This window comes from Plecotus auritus (genome assembly GCF_963455305.1).
Source record: "Plecotus auritus genome assembly, chromosome: 8".
Classification (NCBI taxonomy): Eukaryota; Metazoa; Chordata; class Mammalia; order Chiroptera; family Vespertilionidae; genus Plecotus; species Plecotus auritus.
This window is the reverse complement of record NC_137782.1, coordinates 92,576,353-92,589,629: the sequence shown is the minus strand read 5'-3', so window position 1 is coordinate 92,589,629 and position 13,277 is coordinate 92,576,353. Positions and strand designations below refer to the sequence as shown.

Genomic DNA, 13,277 nt, shown 5'->3' with positions numbered 1-13,277 from the left:
TTGTATCCAATGGAATCTAAGCACCATAACGATTTGATGCCTACCATTATTCATTTAAACACGGATGAAAAAATCCTTTGAAATTATATGTGGTTCCTTTTAGTTCTTATTGAATTTATAATTTCTTTTTTTTATTTCCACTCAGAGTTTTATTCTAATAAAACATATCTTTATGTTGCAGAGGCTTTTATTGATCTTTTTATCATGGTTCTCTGCAAGCACACATATACATTGAAACATTGAAGCAAAAACGTGGTTTTTCTGGAATCCTAAGGCCTTTAGGGCTTAACATTTTTCTTCTGGATAAATTATTATTAATATAATTGGAGCACATAGCAGAAATTCATTCTAAAAAAGAGGAAATAATCATTGAGCATAAAAAGTGGTATTTTATTGGACCTTATCTCTTAATAAAGTGGCTTTTAAACAGGGCTGTTCAAAAGGAGGAAATTACTTATTACTGTAATGATACAGGGTTCAGCATTAATTCTGTTCTTATGTTTATTTTTTTTCTGGATGTAAGTTCTGAGAAACCTTGACAACATAGGAATAACTAGAAATGAAAGAGGTTTGTTACAGTGATGTCGCTCATTGATTTAAAGTCCTTCTGAGTTATATGCTAAAAACCACATGGTGATCTGTCAGAAAATGTATGCCTAACGATCCAGGAGCTGACAGCTCAATGAGGTCTTGCAAAGAAAGCGAAGAATGGGGAGCTGCTGGACTTGTGGACAGATGCATGCCCAGACCACAGGGCCATTCGTTTTCTCAGCACGCACTCTGCTATTGCAAAAGGCCCTCTGCTGTGATGCTCCCAGCGTGTCTAGACATGAGCACGCTGCACCACGGTGAAGTTCAGGTGGGGAGGGTGGGCTTTTCTCTTGTGGAGAGGGAGGGAGAGACCACGGGAGGGGAGGAGGAGAGGAGAGAGAGCAGGATGCTCAGCACTCTTCTGGGTGGGCACCGGGAATGCGCTCAGATCCGATTTAGAAAGACTTGAGGACCTGGAAATCAATTCCCCTATGGCTGGTCCCAGAGTTTTTGAGGCGCTCATACCCACTTTGATCACTGTTACAGGCAACGGGGTTGAGCCGATCGCAGTCAGCGGGGGCCTCGGGCAGGTTTGCCGAGGTAGCTGGGCTTTGCAGGACCCATGTAAAAGGGGTGCAGTTTGGACAATGAGGAGAGGGGAAAAATGTAATGAATTGATTAAAAACATGGGCTTGGAAGTTAGAGGGCCAGTCGAATCCTGGCCCCACCAGCAGGTCGCAGAATCCTGGGAGCTCTTCACCTTCTTCTTCAGCCTCTGTTTAGGAATTCTGTTCAGGGAGCTGCTCAGCCCCCTTTCTCATGTGCAGAGTGGGGGTCATGACAGTGTTTACAGCCTTAGGCTCCAGGCAAGACCTGAGAGAGAATGAAAGACGTGGCTTGGGGTTAGCTTAGTCCTCAGTGCACCTGGTTGGCCCCTGATCCCAGCAGCGCCCTTCCTGTTTAGTGGGCAATCTGTTTTAAACTCCTACTTCCAAGTCTGCTGCTTTGGGTGGCATTTGCTCTCTAGCACTCCTCTCTCTGCAGTTCACCTCCCCGCATCAGGCAATGGTGTGGATGGAGCTAGAATTTAATGCCACTGCTCATTCTGGTTTTGTTTGGACTGCCTGTATGATGCACATGGGCAGGCATTGGCACGACTCTCCAATGTCTGTTCTCCACTCTGGCCCCACAGGGCATCTGCATCCTTCTGGCCTGGGGAAGGGGTGCATGGTCGTGTGACTTGCTTCAGCCAATGAGATGTGAGAAGTAACAGCAGTTACTTGCCAGTGCTCAGCTCTCTGATTAGTAATTGTAGGGTCATATGTTGGCAGGAGGGCACCAGGTGGGCGCAGCCTCAGGTTCTGGGTCTGCAGAAGGCTGCCCTTTCCCTCGAGAGGGTGGCCTGCACTTGAGGAGACTTCGGTCAGTCACAAAATGAATTTCTGATGGGTGCTGCTACTGAGACTTTGGGATTGTTTGTTCCTGCCATGTAACCCAGCACATCATGACTAATACAGCAAGGTAGTGTTCTGGAATCCATATTCACTTTTAGGAATCAATATTCACTTGTCATCTAAAATATTTATTTAAGTTTCAAAACGTATCCCCTTAGAAGTGTTGAATGGATTCTAGGACAAGTTGTAAAAGCAATCTGATAATCCCATGGAGGTGAAACCAAACCACTGACACTTGGGAAGGGCAGTCTAATGTACGTGGTGGGAAGAGCGGAATGCCCAGCGAAGACCTGGCTCAGGGGCAGGCGTGCCGTGCCTAAGCCGGGTGGGCTCGGGCAGGGAGACGACTGGCTGATTTGGTTAGAGGTCTGAGGAGGGACTAGGAGCTGAGGTGGAGTCTGATGCAATGGGATTTTATTGAAAATATTGCGGAGAAGGGTTAGATGGATGGACATCGATATAAATCTAACTCTCTCGGCAAAGGCTTCCAGTCAGTCCTTCACCGGGCTTTTCTGTTTCCCCTACAACATTGGTCTTACGTCATTTTCCACATACACTTGGGTGCAGGGGGGAACCGGTCTTCACCTGCCGGCCTTGCTGTCAGCCGCAGGAGCTGCACGCCACCGTGGTGGCAGATGTCACCTCATTTGACCAGAAAGGGGAGATTGACCCACACATCCTGGACATGGGCCAGGTGGGAAAGTATCTGAAAAACAACCTTCGAGGGTTTCTGCTCTGTGTCCCCGGGCCCCGTAATTGTTTCGGGTGAATCATTCCCACTTGCGCAAGTTTCAGCCAAGTCACCTTAGGTAATTTTGACATAATATTTATAAAACCTTTCTGGAATTGTGACTCATGGTCATGCTTGGATTCAAAATGTTGTTAAAGCCGAGCATTTCGGAGAGGAGAGTGCCTGAGTGATGGGGAGCCTGGCAGAGAATTGAGTTACAGGAGGCAGCGCGGTCAAGGCCATCATTTGCTGCAAATGCCCTTAGTCAGCGAGGCCCCAGCGACAGGTGCTAATTACATCTCTTTCAGAGATCCCTTCATCTTTTCGGAATTAAAAAAGCAATAACATATATACACTTGTCAGAATATTCCAACATTACTCACATGCACAAGAAGCAAAAAGTGCCAGCTTTCTTTCTTCCTCCCTCCCCACCAGTCCCATCCTGTAGACGTGACCCCTCGGAACCCTTTAGTGTCTATTCTTCTAGATCTTTCTATAGGAATGCACACATGTTTCACTTACTTAGCTGGTTACAATTATGTTTTTCCTAAAGTCATACATGGGCAGTGTGGAAAATACACAGAAGCATTTGAAAAATCCATATATTTTTATTGATTTCAGAGAAGAAGGAAGAGGGGGAGAGAGAGAGATAGAAACATGAACAATGAGAATGACTGATAGGCTGCGTCCTGCATGCCCCCTACTGGGGATTGAGACTACAACCTGGGCATGTGCCCTTGACTGGAATTGAACCTGGGACCCTTCAGTCTGCAGGCTGACACTCTATCCAGTGAACCAAACCAGCTAGGGCCACAAGCACTTTTTTAAACAGACATATTCCCAATGTTTTAACCTATATATTTGGACTTAGAAAAAAGTGATATGAAACGACCCTATGGACTGTAATCTTTTCATGGCCATTTTTCAGATAAGGACATTTGGGCCTAACTCACCTGAGGTCACAGCCTACAGGTGACTTAGCTGAAATTTGAACCCAGGTTTGTCTGATTTCAGAGCCCATGTCCTTGACAACTACACATACTGTTTGTATGTATTGTTTATTGGATGAAAGAACTATTGTAAATTAATCCATCCTAATTTTTAAAATTTTGGTTGAATGTTTTTCTTTTGAAATGTTTAAAAACTGGAAGTTAAAATAAAAAAGGAACGAAGAGTTGCCTATAATAAATGCCAAAGGCAGCCAGGAGCCATCGGTCATCCATGCCTGGCGCAGTCAGCACAGGCTTCCGGCAGGAGAGGACCCTTTAACCTAAAAGTCAGTTTTTCCTTTTTAAAAAATTGATTTTAGAGGGAGGTAGAGGGAGAGAGGAAGAGAGGGAGAGAGAGGGAGAGAGATAAATGAGAGAGAAGCATATATTTAGAGAAAGAGAGAAAGCGAGAGAGAGAGAGAGAGAGAGAGAAATGAGAGAGAAACATATATTACCTGCCGCCCGCAAGAGCCCTGACGGGGGATTGAACCTGCAACCTGGGTGTGTGCCCTGATTGGGAAGCAAACCACCATCACTCAGTGTACGGGACGACATTTCAGTCAACTGAGCCACATGGGCCAGGGCCTAATTCAGTTTTTAATTAAGTATGAAAGGGAGTTCGTTGTTCACAGTCCAAAATCATCTCCCAGATTTCCTGGAAACTTGAGTTCTCCTGGGAAATTCATATTGTTTGAGAATGTAGTTTGGTTTTCAAGGTAGAGCTGATTTTTTACTCCTCTTTCCAGAAGAATTCATGTGTTAAGCAGTAGGGTTTTCATCTTCCATTAAAGCACAAATACCAATAATTAGATATAGAATGCAATTTGTACGCATCTGTTTCCTGCTACTTTCTTTCATAGTACACAAGAGCACTTTGTCCACTTCATTTAAAAAAAAATCTCACCTGGGGACATGCTAAAAGAGAAAGAGAAAGAGAGAGACACTGATTTATTGTTCTACTTATTTATGCATTAATTGGTTGACTCTTGTATGTACCCTGACCAGAGCTCGAACCCGCAACCTTGGCATATCAATGCTCTAACTGAGCTACCCGGCCAAGGCTCTCCTCCAATTTTAACCATTCGCTCTTCATTGTCTCTTGTGGTCCAGGCCCTTGAGCTAATATACTACCCATCATGGTTTCCCATCCATCTGCGCTTTTGAATACATTGCACCTGTACAAATAAATCCTTATTGAATTGTCTTACTTGGAACGGTGTATCTGTTTCTGCACACAATAAATATCTACTTCAATGCGCACCCCCAGAGTAAACCCCCACATTCAGAACCTTCGTCTGGTTCCTTTTCCCTGTGGAATCCACAGTGGTGTCTGTCGAGGGGTGGATTCCAGCTGAAGGTGCCTCCACCTTGATCACATCCAAGAGGATTTTTCCATATGAAACCCGTGATGTACAATGAGGTATGCCTTTCAGGGTTCCCGCAGTGATTGCATTCCTCAGGCTTCTCCTGGGTATGACTCTTATGACATCCCACGAGCTTCTCCTGCCTAAGGCGTTTCCATTGGATCGCCCTCACGGGGTTCGCACCAGAGCACCAAGTTTTTCTTGGGTAAGAGATGAGTAGCACTGATTTTCATCCCCCTCGGATTCGTTACTGTCATAGTGGTTGTCTCTACTAGAAATTCCAAAGAGTACAATGAAGTTTGAATTTGACGGAAGGTTTCAGACAGTGACAACACTCAGGTTTCTGCTCCATTCAGTGTCGCTGCCCCATGGCGGGACCATGTGCCACCTGTGTTACAGGCAGAGGACCTTGTCCTTGGGCACTTGTTCTCATGCACCGCCGAGTCTAGATCAACTTGTTCTAAATGAGTCACTGATGGGTGTTTTCCTTCTTGGAGGAGTAAGTTTGGAAGTTAAATCTTCTAGACTCTTCTTGGGAAAGTGCAGACTCCAGAGAAAGTGTAGCCAGCTCCTCCACTTTGGTTAAAGCCTCTGTTGTTACCTATTCTCTTCTACTCTTGGACGTGGAGACATCATAGAAGTCATCCTTTCCTTGACATAAGGGTCAAGGGAAGGTTCAGGTTCCCAACCTTGAGATACTTCTTGGGAGCCTGGGCTCTGTCCTGAAATCCTGCTGCAGGTCTCAGGGCAGAGGGGTCTCCTCTGCAGACAGACTGTTGTCCTGACCTCAGGAAAGGCGTGGTTTTTCCTGTTGGGCTGGGATCACCGTGCAGGCCCTGAGCCCAGCAGAAGAGTTCTTCTGCGGCCCACTTTGCAGCCCACCCCATGCAGTGCTCACCTGCCGTGAGGCCAGACCAAAGGGGCCCTTACACATACATTTTTTTCTTCTCTTATTGCATGGGAAGATGTTGCTTAACTTTCTGCCACTGAAAATCATGGCTTGTCTTCTCTTCATTCCAATAATGACTTCTTCCCAGTTCTTGCAGACTCTGCCTCCCTGAAGCCTTTCTGACCATCGCTTGCTATCTGGTCCCTAGCGCACCTGTTCTAAGTTTTATCTTAGAAGCATTCCGCTTCTAGGTGCCATTTGGGATCATGATCCTCTACTGCTGTGTAACAAAACACAACTATTAATGGGCAAAAACAACACTTCACTACCATGCCTCCCAGTGTTTTGGGCTGGCTGGGCTCACCTGCTGTCTTTGCTGGCTTTGCTTTGGGTCTCTCACACACTGGCAGTCAGATGGTAGCTGGAGCTGGAGTCATTTAGCGGTTCCATGGGGTTGGAATGTCCACACTCTCTTTCCTTTTGTCTGTTGCCTCACAATCTCCCATGTGGCTCCTCTCCCAGCAGGGTGGTCAGAGTTTTTACACAGCATCTGGGTTCCAGAGAGCACAACAGCAGATGGTGGACAGTCTTCTGAAGTCCTGGGGCTCGGGCTGGGCTGGCGGCGGTACGAGGCGCGCCCTGGGGTCCTGGTCACGAGGAGGAGGAGGATGTGGCGTGCAGAAGGGAAATGGCTGCCAAAAACAAGCCGGGAGAGCGTTTCCCTAAGTGTATTCTGAGGAACTAGCACCTACTGTGTTGTCAACACCGTGCCACCTCTAGAAGATGATCATGGGAACAGCAACAGTGGTCATGTAAAAATCTTTTTACCGAAAAAGCTGCTTGAATGTCTGCCGAAATGTTCAAGTTTACCCAGAGAGGCACCGTTGGAACACTAATGAGAGATCATGATGCAGCCGTTCTTTTGGATTTCTTTTTAATAATGTGTGACCCTTCACCTTTGATCCCCTGACCTGTATTACCTTGGTAACCATTTCATTTTTTAATTTAATTTAATTTTTTAATTTTGGTGTGCAAGCTGTAACATTTCATCTCTCAAAGTGTAACATGCTGATTTTCTCAAATAGAGAGATCCCTTTGAGCGATAAATTTGCAAAATGCTGTCTTCATTTTCTGTATTAAAATTCATTTCAGTTTTTTTTAAAAAAATAAAGTCCTCGGGCTAAACTTGGCAGAACATTGCTTCCTCCACCTTCTGCTGGTTAAGCTGAGTCACAGGACCAGCCCAGATTCAAGGGGGCAGCAGTACACACGGCATGGGCACCAGGAGCCAATGACTCCAGCTCTTGTTAAAGACTAGCGCCCTCAGTATGAAAGGCTTGTAACCAAAAATGGCAGTCCTCACCCGGCCCATGTGGCTCAGTTGGTTGGGTCATCCTTTGCACCAAAACGTTGCTCGTTTGATTCCTGGTCAGGGCACCTGACCATTTTGCAGGCTTGATCCCTGTGCTCTGCTCTTGCATCAATGTTTCTCTTGTTCTCTCCCTTCTCTCTTTCTTTTTCTTTTTTTTTTTTTTTAAAAATCAGTAAATATATATATATATATATATATATATATATATATATATATATTAAAAGGTAGTTCTGTGAGTTTCTTACCTTCAAGTTCTCACAGAAACAACTACTTCTGACTCTTTTTAGCTTTCCCCCCTGGCATTTATTTCCATATTTCCAAATCACATGCCTATGTTATATTTTTTGATTTTTTAATATTAGATGCTTTGGACTTCCTACTATGGATGATGAGGATTTAGCATTCTTCTCTCTCTGTCACCCATTACAATATAGTTATCACAAATTTTAATTAAAGTCTTTTTAGTGTATATCTTATTATGACTATATTAATATTATTCATTGAAGGATGCAGTGTGCCTTTCTGTACAGTTTTTCTCCCAGGGGTAAATATTGAATTCTTTTGGTTGTTTAATTTTCTCTGTACTTACACTAATGCTCCCCAAAACTCTCTGGTAGGACTACAACAGGCCCTCTCAACACTGTCAATCAAAGGCATTGGATAACCCATGTATTGGTCAACTGGTACTGCAGTAACAAACAGCCCGGACACTGCAGGGGTTTATAACAATATCTGTCTTGCTCAACTGTAATTGCTCAGCAGGGAGTCATGGCTTGATTCCTGGTCAGGGCACAGGTCCAGGTTGTGAGCTCGGTCCCCAGTAAGGGGCATGTAGGAGGCAGCTGATCAATGATTCTCTCTAATTGCTAATGTTTCTATTGCTCTTTCCCTCTCCCTTCCTCTCTGAAATCAATAAAAATAGATTAGTTCTAGCTGGTTTGGCTCAGTGGATAGAGCATCGACCTGTGGACTGAAGGGCCCCGGGTTTGATTCCGGTCAAGGGCATGTACCTAGGTTGCAGGCTCCTCCCTGGCCCGAGCCCTGGTCAGGGCACATGCAGGAGGCAACTAACCCCTGTGTTTCTCTCACATCGATGTTTCTCTCTGTCTTTCCCTCACTCTCCCACTCTCTCTGGAAATCAATGGAAAAAATATCCCCGGATGAAGATTAAAAAAAAAATTCAAAAAATCAATCCCCCCAACAATATCTATCTTTCTTGTGTCTGAGAGTCCATTTAATCACTCTGTGAGGGGCCGCCTCTTCCGATCTCAGTGCAGGTTCTCACCCAGGATGCCACCGATGGTCCTCACCTCAGTGGAGACTGGGTGATTCGTCTTTGCTCTTCTGGACACGCCCAGATCCCATGGTGGGCACCCGTAGGTGACTAATGGAGGACGCCTGGTGCATAGTCCTGTCCCTGCACAGGGACCCACCCTGCTTGCACCCACTTACTGCGGTTGTATAGATCCTGTTTGATAGCTTGTGTCTTTTGTGCGGCTTAGAGAAGTGCATAAGCTTGGTGGCTTTTTGTCTGCTGTGGAGAGAGATCATGATACCTCAAAGATCTCAATAAGGATCAGTGGGGAAATTGGTGCCTCCCACGGACACCGGGGAATGGTGCCAGGGAAGCCACCTGGGCGCACCTGTGCAATTCCAGGTGCCATTCCAGCCAGCAGGAACATGGCTGAGTCCTGCCTTGCCCCCTCAGGAGTCATTATCCCAATTAGCATAGTGTGTATCTTTTTAGACTTTTTAAACGAGTTTTCATACTCATAAACACATACAGAATCACTTAGTTTTTCTCCATGTGTGTTTTGACATAAATGATAATACTGTCGACCTTATTCTGTAACCTAACTCTTTCCACTAATTTTGAGTTCCTTCCCGTGAGTTCACATTTCTCATCAATGGCTGTGGGTGTCTCCCGGCACTGTCATGTCAGGGGTTAGTCAGCGCTTCCTGGTGGTTCCTATTTAGGTTGCTTCCAACGTTGCACTCCCAGGAGCATGGCTGGGAGGAGGTTTTCCATGTGTGTCTCTTTGCACACATGTGTCCTTTTTCCTGGAGGGTGGATGCAGGCGTGGGCACACTGAAATTTTGGCAGATGGAGCCCAACTCTTCTCCCAGAATGCTCTGTTGGTGACACTACCCTGAACAGATGGTCCTGTGACACTGTGCTGGGCAGCAAGGGATGCGATTCACTTTTTTCAATTTTGACCAATCTGATGGGAAGAAAATGGCATTTTGTTGTGCTTAGCATAGTGGTTAAATTTTTTTTTTTAAATAAAAAGCTGGTACAAACTTTTCTTCACCAGAAGCCTGGCGTTTTGGGAGAGGCCGAGGAGCTTGGTTAGAGCCTGGACTTAGAGCAGCAGCGGTCCTTGTCCTGGGCCTCCACTCCATCACTGGCCATGTCCTCTCTGGCACTCGGTCTCTCTTCTGTCAGATGGAGACAGGGAGTAACTTATCTCCCTGAATCGGGGCGAGGGCGACAGGAGTTACTACACAAAGCCCCCAGAACAGTGCCGGTGTGTAGTGGGTGCTAGGTAGGTATTTGTAGGTTTTTAGCTAGAGCTGTGCTCCATAATTTTCAGCCCAGCAGGTCAAACACAGAAGTGGTGCAGGGATGGGGGTTCCAATAGCCTCACCTTTGTGTCCTCAGAACTCAGCTTGGAAGCTGGTGATGAAGTCAGCCTTTCCATGACAGACAGGGAAACTGAGACCACGCGGAGGTCACTCAGCTGCCCAAGGCCACACAGCCTGGTGCTGCCTCGTTCAGAATGGAACCTAGTCTCCTGCTCTCTGCTCTGCACCATCTCTCCCCTCATTCCCGTATCCTCAACTCGGCCCGTTTTGTCTGAGAATAAATTCCAGGAAAGGAACCCTCGCCCTAACACATTTAAGTAAGGGCTCTCAGATGAAAGGACAAAGATAGGGATTTGGTCAACAAAAGCCCAGTGATCCCTCAGTGTCCACACACGACTACAGGTGAGTCCTGAGGGTGGCATTAACATGTTCCGTTGGTAAGTTTAAAAAATTTTTTTAAAATTGATTTTTTACAGAGAGAGTAAGGGAGAGGGAGAGAGAGAGAGACATCAATGTGAGAGATAAACATCCAACTACTGCCTCTTGCACGCCCCCTGCCTGGGATTCAGCCTGCAACCTGGGCATGTGCCCTGACCCAGGATCGAACCAACAACCTTTCGGTGCACAGGATGACACCCAACCAACTGAGCCACACCGGCCAGTGATCAGTCAGTAAGTTTTGCTCCGGGCAGCTGTCTGTGGGCCCTCGAGGAGAGGGAGAGGCTGCAGGTTCCAAGGGACAAAGGGACAGTGTGTCTCTGATTTATCGTCTTTGCTTTGAAAGGACTCACCTGGTCCAGTGGCCTGTACCTGTCTGTACCATGTACAGGACGTGGAAGAGGAAGGCGCTGGCACTCAGAACTGCTTTGGAAACTGATCAAAATACTGGAGACAAATTTTGCTGGCTTAATGGCTAATGGTTTATCTGACAGTTCTGCTGGGTAGGACAGCCTGACCTTGCGGTTTGCAGGAGAATGTATAATTATTAAGGTATTTTTTCTGAGGCAGCAGCAATCACTGCTTGTCCCACTTAATATGATTAATTTTTTTAGTGAACTGAACATCTAGCTAACCATTATCCAGTCATAGAAACGTAAAGCCAGGCAGATTGTGGTCTTTTTCTTTTCAGAAATTTAGATTTTTGCATTCAAAGAGGCATGTGTATTTTATCAAAATTACTCTTGGACATTCGGCAAACATTTTAGACTGTGAGGCTTGGTAATTTTCTTTTTTAAACGAATGCTAGCTTTTTCTTTTGACAGTGGTTTAAGCTTTGAGATCCTTTAACAATTTATTTTTTATCATGGAGCTATTGGGACACCTTTCCAGCCCTGTCTCAGTCGCATTCTCCTGCCACCGGGAGACAGCTCAGCGGGCTCTGGCCCCTGCTCTCCCTGGTGCTGCTCGACCTGGTGCTGCTCGCCAGCTGTGTGACTCCCCTATGCGACTTGCCACTCTGAGCCTCATTATGAGCATCGAGGAAAGGAGAGCGATTTCCAGAGAGCTTTGGAGATGAAGGAAAGTGGAAGGAGAGCACGATGGCATGCGCTCGGGTCTGTGTAGGGTGTTTCGCACAGGGACGGGCGGAACCAGTGCCAGGAAGTGGTGGCGCCTGGGATGATGCCTGGGGTCCGCTTAGCTAGCGGCAGGAGGTTCAAGGTCTGCACCCTCTCATTCTGATTCTGTAACACAAGCCTTTACGAGGACGACATGTGCTTCCTGGGACAGTTTCCTTCCGTCGGTGGCCAGTTCTCAGAATTTGGGTCAGTGAGAGTGGGCGCCAAGGTCCCCGACGTTGCAGCTGGCACAATGCGGTGCTTTGTTAGTGCCAACGGGCATTTCCCGAGCAAAGTGCTGGATGCAGGCAAAGATAGATTCTTCTTTTCAGCAAGAGAGGCTGCCAGCGGGTCTCCACACAGAGAAAAAGTTACTGACGCCCATGGTCTTTGCAGTTTACTCTGAGTTAAAGAGTGAGGTAAGGACGTGCCCTCACTCAGAGGGAGCGGAGTTTCTTTTGGACTCAGCAAGGCTGCCCAGACCTTGCAATGCGGAGTTCGGGGGAAGGCGGGCCCATTCGCTGAGAAGCCCTGGAGTCTTCTGGAAGGAAAAGGTTAACAGCACTGCCTCTCCAGGGGATTTAACTGGGGTGCCCTGCCTTGTGTATGGTTTGGGGCTCTCACAGAGATCCAGGAACAGAGAAAAGAAAAGAGTCTCAGGAAAGAAAATAGCTATGGGGATAGGGTTGCTGGATTTAACAAATAAAATATATCTCATTTAAATCCTCTCATTTGTTCCCTATGTAGGGTTGCAAGAAAAAATAAATGACTTGTAATTTTTTATTATAAACTAGAGGCTCGGTGCATGAAATTTGTGCACAGGTAGGGTCCCTAGGCCTGGCCAGCGATCAGGGTTGATCGGGGCCTTCCAGATGCTGACCAGGGCCTTCCTTTGTTCCACACTGCCCCCTGGTGGTCAACGCATGTCATAGTGAGCGAGCAAACTCCTGGTCTCCTGGTCGAACTCCCAAGGGGTCACTTTGCACATTAGCCTTTTATATATATAGATATGTCCTATTCAATATTTGGGATATACTTACATTTAAAAAGCATAGGTTGTTTGTCTGAAATTCAAACTGGACTGGACATCCTCTATTTTTTTAAAATTCTCACTTGAGGAGTGAGGATATTTTTTTTTATTGATTTTATTTTTAGAGAGTGGAAAGGAGGAGGGAGAGGGAGGAAGAGGGAAGGGGAGGGGGGAAGAGAGAGAGAGAGAGAGAGAGACATTGATGTGAGAGAGATAAATTGATTAGTTTGGGCCTCTTGCACGCACCCTGAATGGGGGCAGGGATCAAACCTGCAACCCAGGTACATACCCTTGATTGGGAATCGAACCCATGACCCTTTGTCCAGAGCTGGAAATCCTCTATTATCTGGCAACCTACATAGTGGATGAGTGAAAGGACCCCCGGGGTGTAGGTTGCTGAAAAGGAGGCTGAGCTGTGGGAGGTCTGTGACCTGGGAATTTGCAGCTGAGTGAGGGTAAGGGGTTCAGGAGTTTGGGCCATTATGTAGTGGAGGTCTGGGGGTTTTTGGGGAGTACAATGTAGGGGGAATGGGGTTCCTCATGAAATCATTCTTGGTCTTAAAGAGCTTGCATCTAATTTCTTCTTGGAGATGAGTGTGAGCAGGACTGACCCATCCCTCCCTAACACTATTAAAAGTACAAGGCACTAGAGTATCTCCAGGGGGTGGTCTCGACTTCCTGCTAATACAGGTAGCTGGGCCACTGAACATTGCATTCTGGGACAGCATGCACAGCCCCTCATTTAATTTGTCTGTTTCTCTTGCAGGTTTACCTTT

The 13,277-nt window shown here is 46.4% G+C and overlaps 1 pseudogene across 1 annotated transcript; it reads left to right on the top strand.

The window, feature by feature from the left end:
• The first annotated feature begins 6,625 nt into the window (after positions 1 to 6,625).
• On the top strand, positions 6,626 to 6,866 carry LOC308256098 (calmodulin-binding transcription activator 1-like; annotated as a pseudogene). Its single transcript has one exon. The product of its transcript is annotated as a calmodulin-binding transcription activator 1-like (transcript).
• Positions 6,867 to 13,277: the final 6,411 nt, after the last annotated feature.